This window comes from Camellia sinensis, chromosome 1 (assembly GCF_055761805.1).
Source record: "Camellia sinensis isolate YWXY chromosome 1, ASM5576180v1, whole genome shotgun sequence".
NCBI lineage: Eukaryota > Viridiplantae > Streptophyta > Magnoliopsida > Ericales > Theaceae > Camellia > Camellia sinensis.
The window spans coordinates 31,248,166-31,270,121 of NC_138961.1; the positions used below are offsets into that span (position 1 = coordinate 31,248,166).

The 21,956-nt window shown below is 35.5% G+C and overlaps 1 long non-coding RNA gene across 1 annotated transcript; it reads left to right on the forward strand.

Moving 5' to 3' along the window:
- Positions 1-1,482: 1,482 nt before the first annotated feature.
- Positions 1,483-20,928, forward strand: LOC114279966 (uncharacterized). Its single transcript, XR_014333631.1, has 6 exons — positions 1,483-3,674; positions 3,774-3,859; positions 7,073-7,115; positions 8,624-8,709; positions 20,075-20,122; positions 20,584-20,928. It is a non-coding gene; the product is annotated as an uncharacterized LOC114279966 (long non-coding RNA).
- The last annotated feature ends 1,028 nt before the right edge of the window (positions 20,929-21,956 follow it).

Here is a 21,956-nt window from a genome sequence, read left to right on the forward strand (position 1 = left end):
GGCAAATTTACACTCAGTGGGGTTGATTACTCTTTGCCCATCAACAAGCCCCCAAATAGTCTCCATGGTATTTTCTCTTTATTCAAATTTCTGCTGAATCTAATCTAATATATATTTTTCCTTCCAATCTGATTTGTGCTCTGGAATATGAAAAAATATGAAAAAAAAATAAATTAATAAATAAAAAATTCATTGCTAGACTAGACTACACGTAAGTTCATTCAACTAATTTGACTTCTGGTGTTACTTTACATGAATTTGAGATTTCATGATTGCAATCGGAAGTGGCTGAAATTGTTTCTGCTTATCAGCATTAATTTGACTGTCATTGAAAGCCCAATGAATAATCCAGGCGAGCAATGATTTAGACAGAAAATTGAATATTTTCATCTACTGGGGCAGTGTATATCTCTTAACTAATGAATAGTGAATACTGATTTTTACACAAATACAATCCAATAGCCAAACATTAGGCTATGTTTACATCTTGGATTCATTGAGGGATGCCTATTATGATTTTTCTGTGTAACTAGACAAAATAGTGGATTTCTTGAGATATGCTTCTTCATTTTCTTTACATTTCGCAACCAACCATCCAACCAAAAACAAGGAGTCTAGATTGTCATGTTTCATTTTCGTTTCCTTTTATTTTCCCTTGACAAATTCAAGAACCAAACAGAGTGTATAGTGGTGATAAATTGTCGTTTTGAGTGGGCTTTGTCTTCCAAAGCCCAGATGTTGTGCTATTAATGTTTGAAGTAGCTGCGACTGCAAGCTCTTGGCTCTCATGTCTTCCAAAATTTAAAATAATTTCATATGAAGCTTTCTTTAGCTAACCTTAAGTGAAAAATCTCCATGTTTGAGAGCAGTTTATTCTATTTTTAAAGATGTTCTTAGAGGCCAACAGTGTCTGGCCTCTAATTGATATATATATATATATTTTTTGGAAAGTGCCTCTAATCAATAATATCAGGGGAGGCATCTATTCTGCCTCTATGCATGACCAGTGGCACCATTTGTTATAAAAATTTCTGTTCTCATCCACTTGTTTTGTTTTGCTGCATAATTTTTTTTTTCCCTGCATAGTTTGCTTTTGATTATGTGTCCATAAACTATTATATGACTTTATGGTTAGCAAAATTAAATATTAGTGTAAATAGTTCATGTTCCTCATAAACGATGCTTCAATTTATAAGAACAATTAATGTGTTTGGTTTCAGTTTTTTGAAAATTGTGTTTTTTGTTTTTGTGTTTTTTTGCTTTTAGTAAATATTTTTAAAATTTTAAGCAATTTTTTTTTACTTTTTTAGATGCATCTTACTTAGATGTATCTAAGTAGTAAAATATTTGTGAAAAAATATTTAAAAAATTAATAAATACAAAAAAATACGACAAATGTAATGAATTTTCATTTTTTTTTGTATTTTTTGGTATTTAGTGTATTTTTTAAAATATTTTTTTCACAAATATTATATTTTTTAAGTGCATTTATGTCAGGTGTGTCTAAAAAATAAAAATTGCTTAAAATATGAAAAGATTCATTGAAAATATTAAAATACGGAAAATAAAAAAGTAAGATTTTTTGAAAACTATTTTCTGAAAATCAGAATCAAACAAGTTGAATGGTATTTGGAAAGAATGGTCATGCTATGCCATCTTCTTATGGTATGTACTTTGGTTGTTTCCCCATTTACATTGCTTAATTTGTTTACTTTGGTAGTTAGTAGCTTATTTGGTTGCTTGGAACAATTCATGAGTCCTGCACAATTGGTCATGTGTTATCATTTTGTTGCTCAATTATGCATCTTAAAATTATTCTGATACATAATCAGACTGAAAATCAACTCTGTTACTAGCAGTTATTAAGACTTTGCTCACACTAGATGCTGGTAGCATGGAATGCTCATTAACTATAGATTACTGTTTAATATTTTTTTTATCAGTGGTGTGCAACATCTAAGTTAGATATAAAATATTCGGCCGTTCAAGGCACCTTAATAATATTGTACATTGTGGTGCATCTTATTCTTAGCCAATGTAAAAAATTTCTTGTCAAGTTTCCAGAAGCCAAGCATAGTGAGGCATGCATGTGGAGACAGAGACCAAGGTATTATTAGTAATGTTTGGTTGAAGAATTTGTGTCGATTTAAGTATGTTATTCCCAGGCGCAGGGTCGTACATTTGGTCACTGGTTTAAAGAGGAAGCTTGGAGACCTACTGGAGGCTGGGGTTTAGTTTTGAAGTTATGCATTTTTTTTTTTAATTCCACATAGTTTCTATATAAGTACATTTATAAAAAAATTGATTCATTTTTTATAACTGTAGTTTTTCTAATATATTCATTGAGGCCCTATGAAGCACAAATATTTCAAATAGGGCGACTTATTCGTATTGGATACCGATATTTCTTGGATACTCGCGGATACGTATTGAATACGCATTAAAAGTATCGGATACTTCTTAATTATTTTTTCATTAATTTTGGAGTATTGAATATTTAATTTTGAAGTATCAGATACTTCAAGTCATGTTTACTTGTTTTATGAAATTAGAATTGTAACATTTCTTACATAGTAATATAATATAATATAATTGCAAGTATAAATATAAGAATATTTTTCTAATATTTTGTTAAGTTCTTTGATAAAAAGAGCATAGTGAGTTAAATAATAGAATTTATCAAATTGATGTATCCTAATTATTTCATGCATGTCCTCTATAACTACATAGAAAGTAAGAATTAACAAAAAAATATAACAATGGTAAAATTAAATATCAATAAATAAATAAGCAAGTAAACTTGAATGCAATATTTTTCATTAGTGTCAAAGGAAAAAGCATATGGACAAGTTGTGAATTGTTCTTTTATTGTGATATAAATATATTAAATTTGATATTGAAATGAAATATTTGCAATATCTATTAAAAATTTAAAAAGTAAACAAGCTACTAGTTTAAATTAATACAAAATTTTTAAAGGTTAGTATTTTGCATTATAAAATTACATTGTGGTTTTTCAACGATCTTTAGCTTATGTGTAACTCACTATTAATAATTTAAAAAAAATATATTTTTCATAAATGTATCCTAACCATATTGATATCCTATTTTTTTAAGTTTTGTTGTATTATTGTATCCGTTTTGTGTCATATCCGTATCCCGTATCTGTATCTATGCTTCTTAGTTGAGGCCTTCCAAAAAAATGAGAGGATATTGGGTAGTTTGGAGAAGTGATAAGAAGATAAGAGGTTCCTTTCTGGTGATTGGGGAGCTATTGGTGGTGAACGTAGTGCTTAGTTGTTCAGTCATGGGATAGATGTATGAACAGTTCAATATGAATGTGAAACTATGAGACACTGAAAATATGTAAAATTAATGCACCGAGTTTCCTTTACGTTCAGACTTGCAAGTAAAAGACATTATATTCAATGATTCTTCCTGTGTATTTTGTTATTGTTTGTAGATCCAATTGTTCTAATCGTAATGAGGAATGTGACAGGTGGGTGAGTCTAAATGTGTTTGAAGCTAGAAAGAACCATAGAGAAAAAGGAGCTTTTGGTCTTGTGCACATTGAAGTGGAGAATGCAAGCAGTCACCCCATTCTCTTTCATAGACAATTTCCGCAAGATCTTCAATATTTAGATCAACCCAACTCATATTAAGCATAATAAAAGGTAAATTCTCACTCACTGTTGAATAATGAAACTTTACATTTATAGAATGTACAATCATTTCAAGCTTGATTAATGATAGTGGGTGGGAATTCAATGCAGAGATTGACTTCTTGGAGTTCAGCCCTTCTGAGGTTGCAACAAGAATGACAATATCTTTTGCAAGAGAAACTCAAACAGTAGACAAGGTAAAGTTGGTGATATTAATCATAATTTTGCCTTTTTAATCAAATCATTTGTGTTTTTATTACCCACAAATTTTTTCCAGTTAACATATGGGGTTTTTAAAACCAAATCCAAATCTGTTTGGTTTGGTAGAATGGGAGTTTTGGTGGGAGAAAAAAAAATGTTGATTTTTTATTTTGTTAAAAGGGGGGGGGGGGGGGGAGTGGTGTAAAGAAGAGCTCAATAAGTTAGGTCATGAGTGGGGGCAGGGAGGATGGCATCAAAATTATTTCATGCTCTTGGCATGAAGGAAAGTCACTAGCTATTAAATATGAGATTTCTTAACAGCAATGGACAAGGAAGAGAGTGTTGGAAAAGAAAAAAAAAAAAAAAAAATTGAAAAGAAACTCAGTTTGATTTTGTTTTCGGAATCTATTTTGTTTTATGGGATATTGACGCTTCCTGTTTGTTGGATAAAAAAAATAGAGGGGAGGAAGAGAAAAGTATACCTTTCGTATTTGGACATTTCAATGGTTGAATACAAAAGTTATCTATATAATAAAACATGGGTGTTTTTGAATTCAGGATGGGACATTTGTCTATGTGTCAAAATGTGGATCATTAGATTGATTCAATCCAAAGGTTGAAAATGCCTCTCATTTGTCCTATTTGGACATTTCAATGGTTGAGATCAATTTTACTAAATTTAAATGGTCCAAATTAACTTTTGGTTCCCATCCTCATAGACACCTCTTATCTCTCTTTTTCTTTCTCTCACATCACACAAACTTCTTCTCACACTTCACATCTCTCACAGACATCTTCTTTCTCTCTCTCTAATTTTGATTTCAAAATTTGAAACTCCATTGTCTCTCACACCTTTTCCTCTTCCCACCACACATTTTCCACCAAGCTTTCTCTCTCTATGTGATCTCCGGTGGTGATTTCTACCATTTGACTCCGACGGAATATAGCCCCGCTGAGAGGGGGTGATTTCTACCATCTGCATCAATGTTTGCCTCATCTCTCTCTACACAGTTCGAAGGTAAAAAGCTAAATCCTCATCCTTCCCCCCCTCCCCTCCTTTTGTTATTGTTCCATTGGATTTGTTATTGTTCAATCTTTACCTCCTCTGTCTTTAATCTAGACAGCTCCCTTTTTTTTTTGGGGGGGGGGGGGAGGGGAAGAGGGTGTGTGAATCTAGGGTTATTATTTGTGTTTTGGATTTTGATATGATAATCAATTTTTGTCTCCTCTCTCTCACTTTTTTCCCCCTCTTTTATTTGGGTTTGTTTTTCTTTTTTCTTTTTTCTTTTTTTTGTTATTAGCACATAAACTATTCTTTTTATTAGATGTAGTTTTTACAAAAATACTTTTGTCCTGTTTGGTTGCTGAGAAAGTGGAGAAAAAAAATAAAGAAAGTTAAATTTTGGTTATTGTCATTTCTGGGTTTTGCTGAAAGGTCTATTATGATTGTATTTTTATCAAAATTATTATTTTTTTATTGGGTTTTGTACTAAGAACAAGGGTTTCCTTTGGCTAATCATTGGTTACTGTGTTTAGTTGCTGAGAAAGTGGGGGAAAAGAAAAGAAAGTGAAATGTTGATGTTCTTAATTGTTATTTTTCTTAATTGACTTGGGTTATTTGTTCAAGCACCATTAATATATCTCTTTATATTTTTTCTACTTTATCTTTAAGCACCATTATGTTTTCTGCTTCATATGATGTAGCGACTTCGATTGCGACAATGGAGCAGACTAAGGTTGTGGGTATTTGTCTTGGCCTTTCTGGTTCTGTTTCAGTGTCTTGGTCTTGCTGGCTCTGTTCAAGGATATCCCAAATAAGTATTTTAATTAGTTAGTTATGCTTGAGATGTTCAAACCATGGGAAAAGTTGTTGGAAACTTTAATTAATTAGTTTTGTTGATTAACTAGTTATTTTTGTTGCTAAAATTGTGATAGATTTGAACCATACCTTTTGGTACCGATTAATAGTTGAAGTTTTTATTTGATGTTTTCTATTTTATTATTGTTATTATTTTGCAATATTTGTTGGTAATAAGGTGCTTGGCTTTTATTGGGAAACAAATTCTGTAGCATTTGAGTTGACAATAATAATTGTGTGATTTTTTTCTCCCTCTTTTTTGTGTCTTGAGAATATTGCAGGCTTCAAATAAAACAAAAAAAAAAAACACTATCAAATTGGTTTTTTCATTTTTTTTCCCCTATTATGAGTTATCAATTTGATTTTGCTAACACACTGTGATTTTGTTAACACAATGTGATCTCCCATTTCTTTTGAACAAATAATTGATTTTGTTTTGTTGGGTGACTTATGCTATTTTGAAGATCATTAGATTCTCAATGGAGTTGTTTTCTGGTGACTCTATTTCTCTCAATTGACAGCAGCACATAACTATTTTAAATGGATACAGTATCCATTAACATAATGATAATATTAACGTACGTTACCTTTCTCTCTTATTTATATGAATTAGTTTTCTTTTTGTTTTTATTATTTTTTACTCTAATCGGTTTAGTTTACTTTTTTTTTTTTGTTTCTTCTTTATTTCCCTTGGGATTTAATAAGTTCTGGGGAAAAAATAAAGAATTAACCACAAATTAGACCCACTACCAAATGCATGTCAGGTTTTACAATGTTAATTAGAGTACAAATATGTAACAAGCCTCTCTTTTTATTATTATTTGGGAATGTGGATTGGTATGCTATGATAGAAACTATACTTTGAGCTTTGTTTATTAGTTTTTCTTTGGTCTTCTTCTTCTTCTTCTTCTTCTTCTTTAGACTCGATAACTCAACTCAAGCAGAAGAATTAAGGTTTTAATGAATCAATTTGATTTGGGTAATGCTTTGTATTTGAATGATTTACTTTTTGGCTGCCCATCACTTTATTCATCTTTGTAACAAAATGATTTTTTTTATTAATTTTTTTTTTGTCAGTGTTACAGTGTGATTTTTTGTTCTTGAATATGCTCTACTCTGTAGAGTATGGACATCCATGTTGATGATAATGAACTGTAAAAGTGATTCGATCTGTGACAAAGTCACCTAAGATACCATTATTTTCTTTTAGTTACTTGGTGGATAATGGACATCCATGTATATTTTTTCTTACACTATTAATGTTACTTTGATTAATTATATTCTTTCCTTTGTTTCGATTGCTAGATTTGTATTAAATCAGTTTCTAATATCTGATTTCCTCTTGCTGCAGTTCATCAATTTTTGCTCCATTTCATTAATTTCTATAATGAAAGGTATTCAATTTTGAGATCTCTTTGATAATATTTTTCATTAAAGTTTTGATAAATATGTCATTCCCTTTCTCCCTCTTATCATTAGTTTTCTCCTAAGTTTTAGTTTGTTAGGTTTTGTTGTTTTCATGTTGTTCTATGTTTTTCTTTATTACATTTGTTTCATTACTCATATAGTTTTGATCAAAGTTAAATTTTTTGGTCTGTTACTTATTGGGTCTTCGGTGATTATAGGGTTTCAAACTATGCTCCCTTCCCATTTGCATAAAAGATGGAAGCAAAATAGGATTGATGAGCAGTCGACAATGTAAACCATGATGAAAAATAGTATTGTTGAAACTTTTTACTTTCTTCACTAGATTAGTTTTCTTGAATTTTTTTTTCTTAATCTTTCTTTCTTATGGAGCTTAGTAAAGGGTATTGTAGTATTCTTTGTACATCACATAGGTTTCTGAAACATATTTCTAAGATGGGCCTTTGAAATTGGGTTTCCATTGGGTGTCTAATATATGCAAGATGAGATAGTAAGTTTTGGAGGCCTAATCAAATGGCCTTTCATGAATTGAGTGTCTGGATTAGATATAGTGGGGTCTGAAATGGTTGGTTGTGATGACCAAGAAAGGTTTGATTATAGGTGGATTTTGTTTCTCATTTATATTGAATGATTTGTTTCTCATTTACAATGTTTGATTTGGTTGTGATGACCAAGAATGATTTGATTTGGTTTGTCAAATAGTATTTTGTATTTGTGGATTCTGTTTTTTCATTTTGATTTATTGAAATTTTGATGCTAAATTTGGTAGCTAAGTTTGTATTGTAGAGAAATTTACCCTTTGTGCTCCCTCCCTCTAAAACCCATTAATGTTTTTATGTGGTTTTTTTTTTTTTTGAACTTTGTTGTGAATCTTTGAGAGTTATCTTTGTTTGCTATAACATTGTTTTTTAATTGGGATAATATAATTGATTTTGCTTGAAAGAGTAATTGAGTCTTTCATGTTCAAAAATTCACTCAATCTGAGGGGTTGAAAGAGTGAAATCATAGAAAATTAGTTTAATATGGAGGGTGGATATTTACGGCATGTGCCCATTTAAAAGTATACTATAACCAATTTTTGCTTCTTTGCTGATAAGACAACAAGATAAACTGTAAGTACTATGACAAATGAGCATATGGTTTCTTTTGTTTTCTCTGTTTTTCTTTTTCTTTTTTACACTGTAGTAGTGGGTATGTAAATGGAGCTTAGTTATAAGCCAAAACATGCATATTAGTTATCAAAATTAGGAAACTATTCATTTCAATTTACAGGCATATGGATCTAATTTCTCTTTGGGGTTTAATCATTGAGTTTATTGATTGATTTGGAATGGAAGGTGAAAGGAAATTAATCAAAATTTTGAATTTTAGATTTATTTCAATCTATAACATTAGAAAACAAAAATTTCTCTTGGCTAAGGTTTCTATCATGTTCTCTCAGCGACCTGTGATGTTTATTAGTTGATTGGAATCACAGGTGGAGGGAAAGATACTATCGGATTGGATAAAGGGGGAACACCATGAAAATTGGAAGCTTACTGTGGGATGTAATCTTCAAAGGATGTAAGAAAATTGGCAGCTTACAACTTTTACTTTCATTCTTTCTAAATAGTTTGGATACTCTCAAATGATCTTGATTTTGAGTTTATGATTTTTTTTTCCTTTTTTTAAATTGATCACATCCTTTGAATAATATTTTTATGGAATATAGTAAATTATTATCTCTAAAGCAATTGTCTTCATTGTTCTTTGTCTTGATATTTCATATAGGATTTCATTTTATATTATATGCAAGATTTTTTTGATATTTTATACATAATTTCTTTTGTATTCTAATTGTGGAGTTTTTCTTAATTGATTATGAAAGGAATATTAAATTAGCAATTGATTTATTAATGATGCCATGAGAATGCTCAAACTAGCTGTTTGGTTACTTCTCTTGCACTGGAGGCTACAAAATTGAAGCAACCTTTGCACTATAAACAACTTCTACAATGCCAAAAAAGGGCAATTCAATATTTCATTCACCAATTGTGTTATTCTTGGTTACTCTACGTGGAAAGAGTGGAATGAGAATGTGGGAGAGTTAGGGGAAAGGAATTCGGGTGAATAAACTTTAATGGATTGATTTAAATTTTTTGGTGTTGAAAGAATGATGCTAATGGAATATTTGTGGTTGAATTACTCTTACAGGTTTTGAAAATTATATTTTTTAAGTTTTTACATATACACTACCGAGTTTTATAAAAAAAAAAATTCCTCATTTAATGTTGAGTTGTATACACTACCGAATGCTTAGGTTTTGTTGGAGAGTATCTTTAGGCATGGGTTATCACTATATTGTCTATGTTGTTGTGTATTAGTGTCAAAAAGCATTAATTAATCTTCTAGAAGAATACAATTTGATTTGAAATTTGCATTATTTAAACTTACGGTTTCTACACATTGTGTAGGTTATTTATATGTAACTTTGAATTTAGTTTGGTTGTCATGATCTGAATTTCGTGTTATTTGTCTCAAGGGTAGTAAAAAATGTATAATCTGAATTTCAAAATATCAACAAATGTTTGCTACATAGATTAGCATGTATCCTTATTTTGATTTTCTTGAAAAAATAGAATCTTTGAGAATTATTTCAGGATTGAAAATGGAATGGGAAGCTGTTTATATGAAATAAAAATTATGCTTGGAGAGCAAACAAAACCATAATGCGATGAGACGAGTAAAAGGTGAGTTTCATATAAGACGTGTTTAGACCCATTGCAGCTTTGAATTGACTTATTGAGTTTCATGCATTTTGCAAAGCAGGATAAAAAGAGGAGGCATCGAAAAAATTTTTTTTATAGAGAATTATAATTTTATTAATTATCTATGGTTGTGATGTTTTCTTGGAGATATTCCTATTCAAAAATTAAATTAGACCTTTTGTTTTTTCCCCTAATAATGCAAGTTTGGAGGGAAAGATTTCTTATTTATTTGTCGTTGACCATTCATGAAAGAAATTTAGCATTACTTTATCCTTAGTTTTGTTTGGATTGGTTTATTCTATGGGTTTGTTTTTGTTAAGAAACACACTAGATTATATAATTTATTGTTTGGTGATTTCTTAATTACTAGAAAATTTATTTTAATCTAATTTGTTAGCCATTTTGCAGTTAGAGTAGTAGAGCTTATTGTTTGTTTTCTCACATGGCAATGGACATAGCTAAGATGAAGGATGTGTCAAGTCCATGGAGGAAGTGTTGGTGTGACGCTCTCAAAATAATGTAATAAATCCAACTCATGAACGGAAAAATAACAGAAATAAAATACTTTCATTCATCAGAGTTCGTATTACAAATGATACCACATGCAATATACATTCATAAATATACATCCTGAATCTATAGCATATAGTACCAGTTAATGATCAACAAAATAAGTGCCCTACGGACTTACATCTTTCCAAGACATTGCTTGGTAGAGAGTCATAAGCTCTGTACATATAAAGCTCTCGATTTGAATAAATACTTAAACACAAATAACAAAATAGAGCCTCTAGCTTCTAGGTCCTCCCAAGCTTCGTCCTTGGAGGAAGAATGTCACCGGTACCTGAAAATGGTTTCCCAAGTAGGATGAGCCAAAGCCCAGTAAAAACGATCTATCACAATATATGAGGTTTAACGAAGATATAAGTGTCAAGTGTATATTCAATATTCATGACAAAACACACATTCTTCACATAACCAGACAATACCGATATTTACATCTCAATCCATTCTCATCTATTCGTTTAAAGTTAATTCATTCCATCACAATTCATGGGCCAAGTTTATAATTCTCCGAATAACCCATCTGAGACTATAACTCAATCGTTCCCAAATCAACACAATCATCTTACAAGCATTTCAATCTTGCCATTTTACGAAAATTTCGTCCGCGGGATCAACACCCATGTATACACAAGATTTCAGGACTTTCACCCTAGACACTCCGGCTAACTTAATTTCAATGGAGTCCATCCCGTATCTCCTCCCCAAAACATGGAGTACATTCCATTTTTCCTCCCAAAACATTATATATACACTATATTTAAAGTACCGTCATATTCAATGACTATCAATCATACATATTCAATGCCTTAACATGCCGTCATATTCAATGACACAATTAAATGATTAGTTTCAATTTACTTAATCTTCATGCAATTTCTACAACAATCATAGTTATCCTCCACCGATAGCCCAATACAAATATCTCTAAACAGATATTCAATCTCAAGACAAATAATTTTTTCAAATTTTTCCAAAGATGAGACGTATCATCTACTCAATCCCACCATGTATTTCAATACTCTTCCAATTTCATATCTACAATACCAATTTCATTTATTTATACAAAATAAATATCATAACCATTTTAGAGCAAACTCCATTCTTTTCCCAAGTATCAACCATGTACCAAAATCAACGAGTTTGACACCATACAACATCATTATCAAACCCCACAATCATTTTCCCTTCATTCACCAAAAACCCCTCTTTCCATATTACACCCAAACCCTAGGTTTGTTCACATTATCCCCAAATCCCACCATTGTTACACAACGACACATAACCAAGTTAAAAACCATATTAAAGTGTAGAAAATCCATATCCCAAGAAGAGAAGACCAAGCAAAGCAAAGTGGAACCCTCAATAATGCCGAAACTAAGTTCCAATTGGATCAAAATGAAGCACTTGGAATGCTCTAACTTTTTCTCAAAGACACTAGGGTAAAGAACCCAAGGGATCTAGGTCAAAATGTAGAGAGAGAGAGAGAGAGAGAGAGAATCAAGATCTAGGTTTTTGGAAAGTTTTAGAGAGAGAGAAGAACGAAAAAGTGATATAAAATGTTGTTTTCGCGATCTGATATACGCACAGTCTGCTTGAGTGGAAGAGTTGATGCTCGAGCGTCAGACACAAAAATTTGTTTCGCTCGAGTGCAGAATACACACCTCCAGCACTTTTGTAGACAACAGACAAACCGTTCGAGCGTAAGAAAGGTCGCTCAAGCGCCCACCCGCTCGAGCGTAGAAAACACCCCTCCAATGCTTTTGCAGACGTGCAAAGTACTGAGAGTTTGCAAATCTCGCTCGAGCGTAAAAAAAGGCCGCTCGAGCGGAGGACCAAAATTCTGGCCAACACAAGGTTTGAAAACCAAACAACCAACCTATTCCAAACATACTCAAAATGCCCAAATAACCAAATTTAGGGAGAAATAAAGAGGAAAAGACAATGCGCAACATTCAGAAACCATAAACCCGAGTCCGGACTACCACAAGTGTCGGGTCAAAATTAGAATCGTTAAAACCTTCCCCCCTTAAAGAATTTCATTCCCGAAATTTCAAATTAAGTTTTAAAGCACAGTTAAAACCAATTACGACAACGATAATCATTCAATTCCATTACCATGACCTATTCATCAGTCATCCATTCCTAGCAACAAGTTAAACAATATCTCAATATTGAATATACCATTCATACTTTCCCAAATCACGTGCAATGTTTAATCAAAATCCAAGTTCTTTTTCTGAAATTTATACGGCATATACAATGCTTCCAAAAGTGATACAACATACACAATATTTCATATTCTTAAAACATATACAATGCTTCTATTGAACTCATGATTCCAAACTCCCATAACATATACAATGTTCTCATAATTTAAGACATATAATGTTATTACATTCCATTAACATAATCAAGATCTCAATACATGTTCAGGCACCCACAAACAGGTCCGGATATTTCTCTCGGACTTCTAATTCACGCTCCCAAGTCACTTCTTCTACCACATGATGTTTCCACAATACCTTTACTAAGAGAATTGTCTTGCCTTGCAAGACTTGATCTCGGGTATTCAAGACTCTCACCGGTCTCTCCTCATACAAGACATCCTTGTATACCTCTAAGTCGGTCCAATCCAATACATGCGATGGATCCAGCTCATATTTTCGAAGTATGCTAATATGAAACACATCATGGACTTCGGATAAGCAACCTCTTCGATCCGCTCAAGGATCTCAAAAGGCCGAATGAATTGAGGGGACAACTTCGCACTCTTTCCAAACTTCATCAAACCCCTCATAGGTGATATTTCAAGAACACATGATCCCCTACCTCAAAAGACAAGGGTCTCCTCCTACGATCGGCGTAACTTTTCTAACGATTCTGGGCCGTAATCAATCTCTTACGGATAAGCGCAACCTTCTCCGTCGTTTCCTTGACCAACTCCGAGCCTAATATAGATGCATCACCCACCTTGGCCCAACATACAGGGGACCTACACGGTCGGCCATACAAGGCCTCAAATGGTGCCATGCCAATACTCAACTGGAAGCTATTATTATAGGCAAACTCTACCAAGGGCAAGTGCCTCTCCCAAGGGCAAGTGCCTCTCCTACGAACCCTTAAAATCGAGGACACAACCTCGAAGCATATCCTTCAAAATCTGAATGGTGCACTCTGACTGTCCGTCAATTTGAGGATTATACACTATGCTAAAAGTCAGTCTAGTGCCTAAGGCACTCTGCAAACGCTGCCATAATCGGGCCGTAAAACGCGGATCTCTATCTGATACAATCGTTACTGGGACCCCGTGCAACCTCACTACGCCCCGAATATACAAGTCGGCAAGGAAATCTACTAAGTCACTCACACGCATAGGTATAAAGTGTGCCGATTTGGTCAACCGATCAACTACCACCCAAATGGCATCACTACCCCGTTGAGTTCTAGGAAGATCCACAACGAAATCCATTGTTACGTGCTCCCACTTCTACTTTGCTATAGGCAAGGGTTGCAACAAACTCGTTGGCCTCTGATGTTCGGCCTTCACTTGTTGACAAGTAAGGCACTTCGATACAAATGCTGCCACGTCCTTCTTCATACCCCTCCACCAAAATTAGCGACTAAGGTCGTGATACATCTTTGTGCTTCTCGGATGCACTGCAAGGCATGAATGATGAAACTCTCGGAGCACTTCCTCTCGGCAAGATTCCGGTACGAACAAGCGGTCACGGTATCTCACACTCTGGTCGGGATACACATTCAGACCCTTCTTTACCTTCCCATTAGAGATCTTCTCCAAGAGGGATTCCACCTCAAGGTCACCCCTTTATGCTTCCATCACTTGATTCACAAGTGTAGGTTGTGCAGCTATTGAAAACAACGCGGTAGACTTAACAGACTCGCCAAGATGCAAGTCAAACTCCCCAATAGTAACCAAGATCTTTCATTCCTAGATGGCAATACAAGCTACGCTGCTACTAGATTTTCTACTCAATGCATCGGCCACAACATTGACCTTTCCAGGATAATAATGTAGCTCGAAATCATAATCTTCTATGAACTCCATCCACCTACTCTATTTCAAATTCAAGTCTTTCTGTGTAAACAAATATTTTAGGCTCTTGTGATAAGAAAATACCTCAAATCTCTCACCATATAAATAGTGCTTCCAAATCCTTAAGGCAAAGATCACCGCTGCTAACTCAAAGTCGTGAGTAGGGTAACTCCTCTCATGTGTTTTCAGCTGCCGTAAGCCATAGGCTACTACCTTCCTCTCTCACATCAAAACACAACCTAAGCCTTCCCACGAGACATCACAATATACTGAATAGCCCAAACCCCTATTCGGAATAATCAAAACTGGGGTAGTGGTCAACCTAACTTTAAGTTCTTGGAATGATTTCTCACAGGTTTCACTCCACACAATTTGATCCCTTTCCTTGTCAGCTTAGTCAATGGCGAGGCTAGTCTAGAGAAATCTTTCACAAATCGGTGGTAATACCCAGCCAACCCCAAGAAACTACGGATTTTGAAAGTATTCTTAGGTTGTTCCCAATCTTGAACTGCCTCTATCTTGTATGAGTCTATAGTAACCTCTTTCCCAGATACCACATGTCCTAAGAACTTAACCTCTTTCAGCTAGAACTCACATTTTCCAAACTTAGTATACAGCTTGTGGGCTCTAAGTAACTCAAGTACTACCCACAAGTGTTCCTCGTGTTTCTTCTTAGAGGGTGAATAAATCAGGATGTCGTCCATAAAGACGACTACAAAACGGTCTAGAAACTCACGGAAAATCTGATTCATCAAATCCATAAACAAGGCCAGTGCATTAGTCAACCAAAAGACATCACTAGGAACTCGTAATGGCCATACCACGTACGGAATGCCGTCTTTGGGATATCCTCATCCCTCACTCTCAACTGGTGATAACCCAATCTCAAGTCTATCTTCAAGAAGCAACAAGATCCCTTTAATTGATCAAACAAATCATCTATACGAGGCATTGGGTACTTGTTATTGACAGTTACCCGGTTCAACTTTTAATAATCTATACAAAGCCGCAACGCACCATCTTTCTTTTTGGCAAACAGAGCCGGTGCTCCCCAAGGTGAAGTACTAGGGCGGATGAAACCCTTATCTAATAATTCCTGGAGTTGAATCTTCAACTCACTCAATTCGACAGGTGCAAACCTATATGGTACCATAGAAATCGGAGCCGTACCAGGTACTAAGTCAATAGAGAACTCGATCTCTCGGTGAGGTGGTAAACTAGTAAGATCCTCGGGAAAGACATCTGAGTATTCACAAACCACTCTTGGCAACTCAACTCGGGCCTCATCACACTCATTACACAAGAAACTAGCAAATGGACAACTAAGTTCACTCCGCCTATGTGGATCATACACTGGTGATAAGACTCTACCAATCCGGTCCCCCAAGAAATGGAAACAATCCCCGTTCAAGATACATACAGTAACCCTCTGACAGTAGCAATCTATAACAGCCTGGTATGAAGACAACCAGTCCATACCCAATATAACATCAAAACAAACATATTCAACAATATAAATGAAAAGGGAAGTTAGCGATCGACAACCTCTATATCACAACCCCGACACCTATGCTTTAGAACCATCTCACCCCTAATACACCACACAAATAGGAGATGCTAACTGGGCCAACTCTAACCCCAAAACCGATGCAAATGCAAATGAGATAAATGAATGGGATGCACCTGTATCAATCAACACATTAGCAACTGAATTTCAAAACAAGAAAGTATCTCTCACAACAGAAGGGGCTAGCATTAAATCTGGCGTGGTAATAGCATACACACACACACACACCTAGTAGACCTCTGATCTACTTGCTCACCCCTCGGAGCATAGAACTGATGCACAGACTGAGCCGAAGAGGCTCCTTAATTGGCCCTCGAGGCTTGTGCTGGCTAGTGGCTCTATGTCTGTCTCGAACTAGACACACCAAGTGTGCCACCCAACTGTGGGCAAAATCTCTTCAGGTGACCCACCTGCCCACATTGATAACATGTGAGCGGCTGCCATCTCCCCTGACTCTAGCTCTGAGAACGAGCTGAAGACGAAGCTTCTCGCTGCCCTCCTCCTCTTTGTGGGCAAGCCGGAGACTTGTGGCCCAACTGGCCACACTTGAAACAAGTGAAATCCCCCTGACCACCTCTCCCAGAACCCGAACTCGATGCTGGAAAGGTAAACCTCGACTGTGCTCCTTGGGACTGCTGAAGATTTGAACCTCTCTGCCTCTTACTGTTCCTTTGGGCATCCTGACTCTTCCTAGAGCCCCTCATCCTCTCCTCCTCTATTTGCATCACGGTCTCAAGATGAGCCGCCACCTCCATAAGGCGTCCATAATCTCTAATCATCGAACTAGCCACCTTAAACATTAGCCTGGTCCTCAACTTCTTCTCAAACTCCAAGCAACGGCGTTCTTCAGTCGCCACAAGCTCGGGAGCAAACCTAGACAAACTAGTGAAGGTGGCTTTCAACTCTGCCACAGGTGTGTTCTACTGCACCAGCTTAGAAAACTGGTTTTTCAACTCCTTCCTAACTGTGGGAGGCAAAAACTTCTCCTGGAAGGTGCTGACAGAAGCCTCCTAACTCATCCCAATGCGCCCACGTGCATACTTCCACCACTGACCCGCATCCCCTTTCAATTGGAAAAACGTCATGGTCACCCTTAACTGGTTGTCCTCGATGCCAAGCATCTCGAACATTTTCATGATCTATTCCAGCCACTCATCTGCCTTCAGCGGCTCCTTAGGATCATCCAAAAGCTTGTCCGGATTTGACCAAAATAATTCCCTTTTCAAGAAAGATGGCCCTACCTCAGCTACTTGGGCCTGGACTTGATTCTCAGCCCTGAGAATGTCTATAGACTCTCGCAATGCTCCAGCCATTTTGCGGGCTAAGGCGTCCATGGCCTGTTGACCAATTGGTTTGGTCACCTTGGCCTGGCCAACACCCTCCTCCTGTGCCAGAATATCATCCGGTACTGGCATCTCAGGCCTACCACACCTACCATCGCGTCCACGTTCTAACATCCTAATAAAGGTAGCAAAAGAAATTAGTACATTTACAAATGTGTCGAAGCTAACTCACTCGCGTCCTAACACGGTGGACAATAGTAATTCACTCCACGTAAGCACGTATTCACATAAACACATATGAATTTCATCTCCGGATAATGACCGTCCCGCGGCGTTGCTAGAGTTCTAATCAGAAACAACAGTGATCAAGTGCTTTTATAATAGGATTTCTATGAAGCGGTGGACTCAATCAACATGCTAGAAATTTAATCTCATACCCATATAATCACATAAGTATGTTATCATATAAACGCGCATCATTCACACTTAAGTCTCTAGCAAACGAGACAAACCCATTGTGTTACTAACCACTTCCCGTGTACCCAAAGTATTCAAACCCGGTATGCTCTGATACCAAGTTGTGATGCCCCCAAAATAATGTAATAAATCCAACTCATGAACGGACGAATAACAAAAATAAAATACTTTCATTCATCAAAGTTCGTATTACAAAAGATACCACATGCAATATACATTCATAAATATATATCCTGAATCTATAGCATGTAGTACCAGTTAATGATCAACAAAATAAGTGCCCTACGAGCTTACATCTTTCCAAGACATTACTTGGTTACAACAAAAGAGAGTCATAAGCTCTATACATATAAAGCCCTCGGCTTGAATAAACATTTAAGCACAAATAACAAAATAGAACCTCCAGTTCCTAGGTCCTCCCAAGCTACATCCTTGCAGGAAGCATGTCACCGGTACTTGAAAATGGTTTCCCAAGAAGGGTGAGCCAAAGCCTAGTAGAAACGATCTATCACAATATATGAGATTTAACGAAGATATAAGTGTCAAGTGTATATTCAACATTCATAACAAAACACACATTCTTCACATAACCAAACAGTACCGATATTTACATCTCAATCTATTCCCATATATTCACTTCAAGTTAATTCATTCCATCACAATTCATGGGCCAAGTTTATAATTCTCTGAATAACCCATCTGAGACTACAACTCAATTGTGACAGCCCTCACCACTGATTAGTGCTAATCTATGATTAAGCATGCTAACTGACTGATTGACTGAAATTCTGAACTGATTGATTGAGTGTATTAGTTTAAATGCATGTTTATCTGTTGACTGCTAAATTATCTGTTTGTGTATTATGTTTAAACTGCAAATCGAACGCCTTATCGGCGGTCGAATATGAAATTGATTAGTGTTTTGTGCTAGTTAGAATTTATGTGATTTTATGGTATATTTAATTGAAATTCGATTTTGTATGTTTAATTTGGATTAAATAATGCTAATTTACAAGAGTTAGACTTATTCACCAAATTGCCATGTTAGTGGGACATCTCATAAAACATTTGAGACTTAATTCATATCTCTTCCTCAGCCATTTCCTTATACACAACCGACTGGAGAGAGAGAACTAGGAGAAATTGAATTCATCTAGGCATTTAGCATGGAGACTTGAAGATATTGAAGATTAATTGCTTAATTGAGCCTCTAGACTTAAAATTGAGAAACCTAGGTAAGGATTTCATCCTTTTAATTGTGAAATCAAGTTAGTTCTTGCATAGTTCTTGGAAGATTAGAGTTTTAAAGCCAAGAATTTGTTTGAATGTTGAATTGAGTTGCAATTCATGTATGCATGTGCATATCTTGAAGTTTAGAGTTGTTTTCATAGAAATTATTGCATGCATGTCTATATTTTTGTTATAGTCCATGAACTCACCATGTTTTGAAGTTAAATCTTGCATTTGATCTTGTTTTAGAACATTGGAGTTTCAAGGAACCCATGCATGTATTGAATTTGCATTGTTTTTCATGTTCTTGAAGTTTATTTGAAAATTGTGTTTAATTGAACTACCTTCGGGCTTTGATTTCTCAAATTGATCTTTGAAACATGTCATGTTATGAGTTTGCAAGTGTTTTCCAGAAAAATTAGCCTAAGAGGATCGAATTTGATGCTTTAAAGTTGAGTTTTGAGCTTGAGGTTCAAATATGGAAATTCCAGATTTTGGACCCACGCTCGAGCGAGGAACTCCACGCTCGAGTGTACACTCTGAATACATGAAGTTCGCTTGAGCGTAGAAAGTGACGCTCGAGCATGAAATGCGTGTATCCAGTACTTTGCATGTGTTTACAGTCCGCTCGAGCGAGGACTTGTGTCTCACACTCGAGCATGGATCGAGAGCCCATCGAGCGTGATTTTTGTGCATCCAGTATTTTTACTGTAGCTTGCAGTCCGCTCGAGCGACGGAAGTCATGCTCGAGCGGAGATCCTTTGTCTGCATGTCCGCTCGAGCGTAGAAAGCCACGCTCGAGCGAGACCCCTGTTTTTTGGAAATTCTGAAAAGTGTTTTAAAGTGCATCTTTGTATCCTCTTTCCATCCTAGGCATTCCTAGGCCTAGTTTAAGACATCTTAATGAGGATATTGATGTAGAACCACACTGAGGCAAATTAGGGATTAAGTTGTTATTTCCCAACTGTGTAGCTTAGTGTGTGTTCATTCTGTAATTGTGTAGGGTTGGCATCCGAGGACGCGTACTAGCTTTTCTGTAGCCCGGAACTTTGTGAGTAACAATGTTGTAAAGATATGTTCAATTGAGATTATTTTCTGAACAAATGATTGTACTGCTTTATGAAATAACACTGTTTACTGAATGAATGTTTGTCCTATTTGTGAACTGTATTCATGGCATCCATAGCAATTTACTGTTACTGTACTGTACTACTACTGTCACAGAGATTTCTGTCGATTCTCATATTGGAACCACTGTTGTTTACTGATATGATGGCCATCAACTGATTGTTCGGTCTGTTAAGACCTACTGTACTGTTTTGCTATTGGATGTACCACATATGACTATTCTAGTTTCTGAATAACTGTTATGGCATGAAATATGAGCCACAAACTAAATGATTGATATACTGATAAATGACTGTTTTCAATACTGAAAGGACATTCATTCTTAACCTCTTTACGCATATGTTATTCACTGGGCTTTAGCTCACTGCTCATATATATATGTAGGTGTACAGGCACCAGACTGTTGCTAGGAGCGTCGGGCTAAGCTCCCGTTTTGTCAAAGCCAACCACCGTGCCTCACTGCGAGGTTCCAAGTCCTTCAAGCTAGGGTTTTTTGGGGTATTTTAGTTTTCCCCCTTTGTATCTGGTTTTGTAACACTGTATAGACTGAATGATATGTGTATCTGTACTGTGCTGTTATGGTAGGGATTTGGTCCCTAACCTAAATATCTGTATATGATGTATGTACATACTGTTTTGTTTCGAATGTGAACATGTTATGAAAAGTCTTTTTGTATACAGACTGTCACAGCTCATTGAACATATTTTATTACTGTTTTGGCTTCCGCCAGCCCTTGTACTCTGTATTATTGTTATTACTGTTAAGCAGGCATTTGGTAATCACGGATTACTGGCCGGTTACGGTGCTAAACCCATAGGGGCGGGTTTGGGTCGTGACATCAATGGTTCTCAAATCAACACAATCATCAAACAAGCACTTCAATCTTGCCATTTTACGAAAATTTCGTCTGCGGGATTGACACCCATGTATACACAAGATTTCAGGACTTTCACCCTAGACACTCCGGCCAACTTAATTTCAATGGAGTCCATCCCATATCTCCTCTCCAAAACATGGAGCACATCCTCTTTTTCCTTCCAAAACATTATACATATACAATGTATTTAAAGTACCGTCTTATTCAATGACTATCAATCATACATATTCAATGCCTTAACATACCGTCATATTTAATGACACAATTAAATGATTAGTTTCAATTTACCTAATCCTCATGTAATTTCTACAACAATCATAGCTATCCTCCACCGATTGCCCAATACAGATATCTTTAAACAGTTACAGATATCGCTAAACAAATATTCAATCTCAAGACAGATAATTTATTCAAAATTTTCCAAAGATGAGACGTATCATCTACTCAATCTCACCATGTATTTCAATACTTGTCCAATTTCATATTTAAAACACCATTTTCATTTATTTATACAAAGTAAATATAATATCCATTTTAGGGCAAACTTCCTTCTTTTCCCAAGTATCAACCATGTACCAAAATCAACGAGTTTGACACCATACAACATCATTATCCACAATCATTTTCCCTTCATTCACCAAAAACCCTTTTTTCCATTTTACACCCAAACCCTAGGTTTGTTCACATTATTCCCAAATCTCACCATTGTTACACAACAACACATAACCAAGTTAAAAACCATATTAAAGTGTAGAAAATCTCTATCTTAAGAAGAGAAGACCAAGCAAAGCAAAGTGAAACCCTCAACAACGCCGAAACCAAGTTCTAATCGGATTAAAATGAAGCTCTTGGAATGCTCTAACTTTTTCTCATAGACAC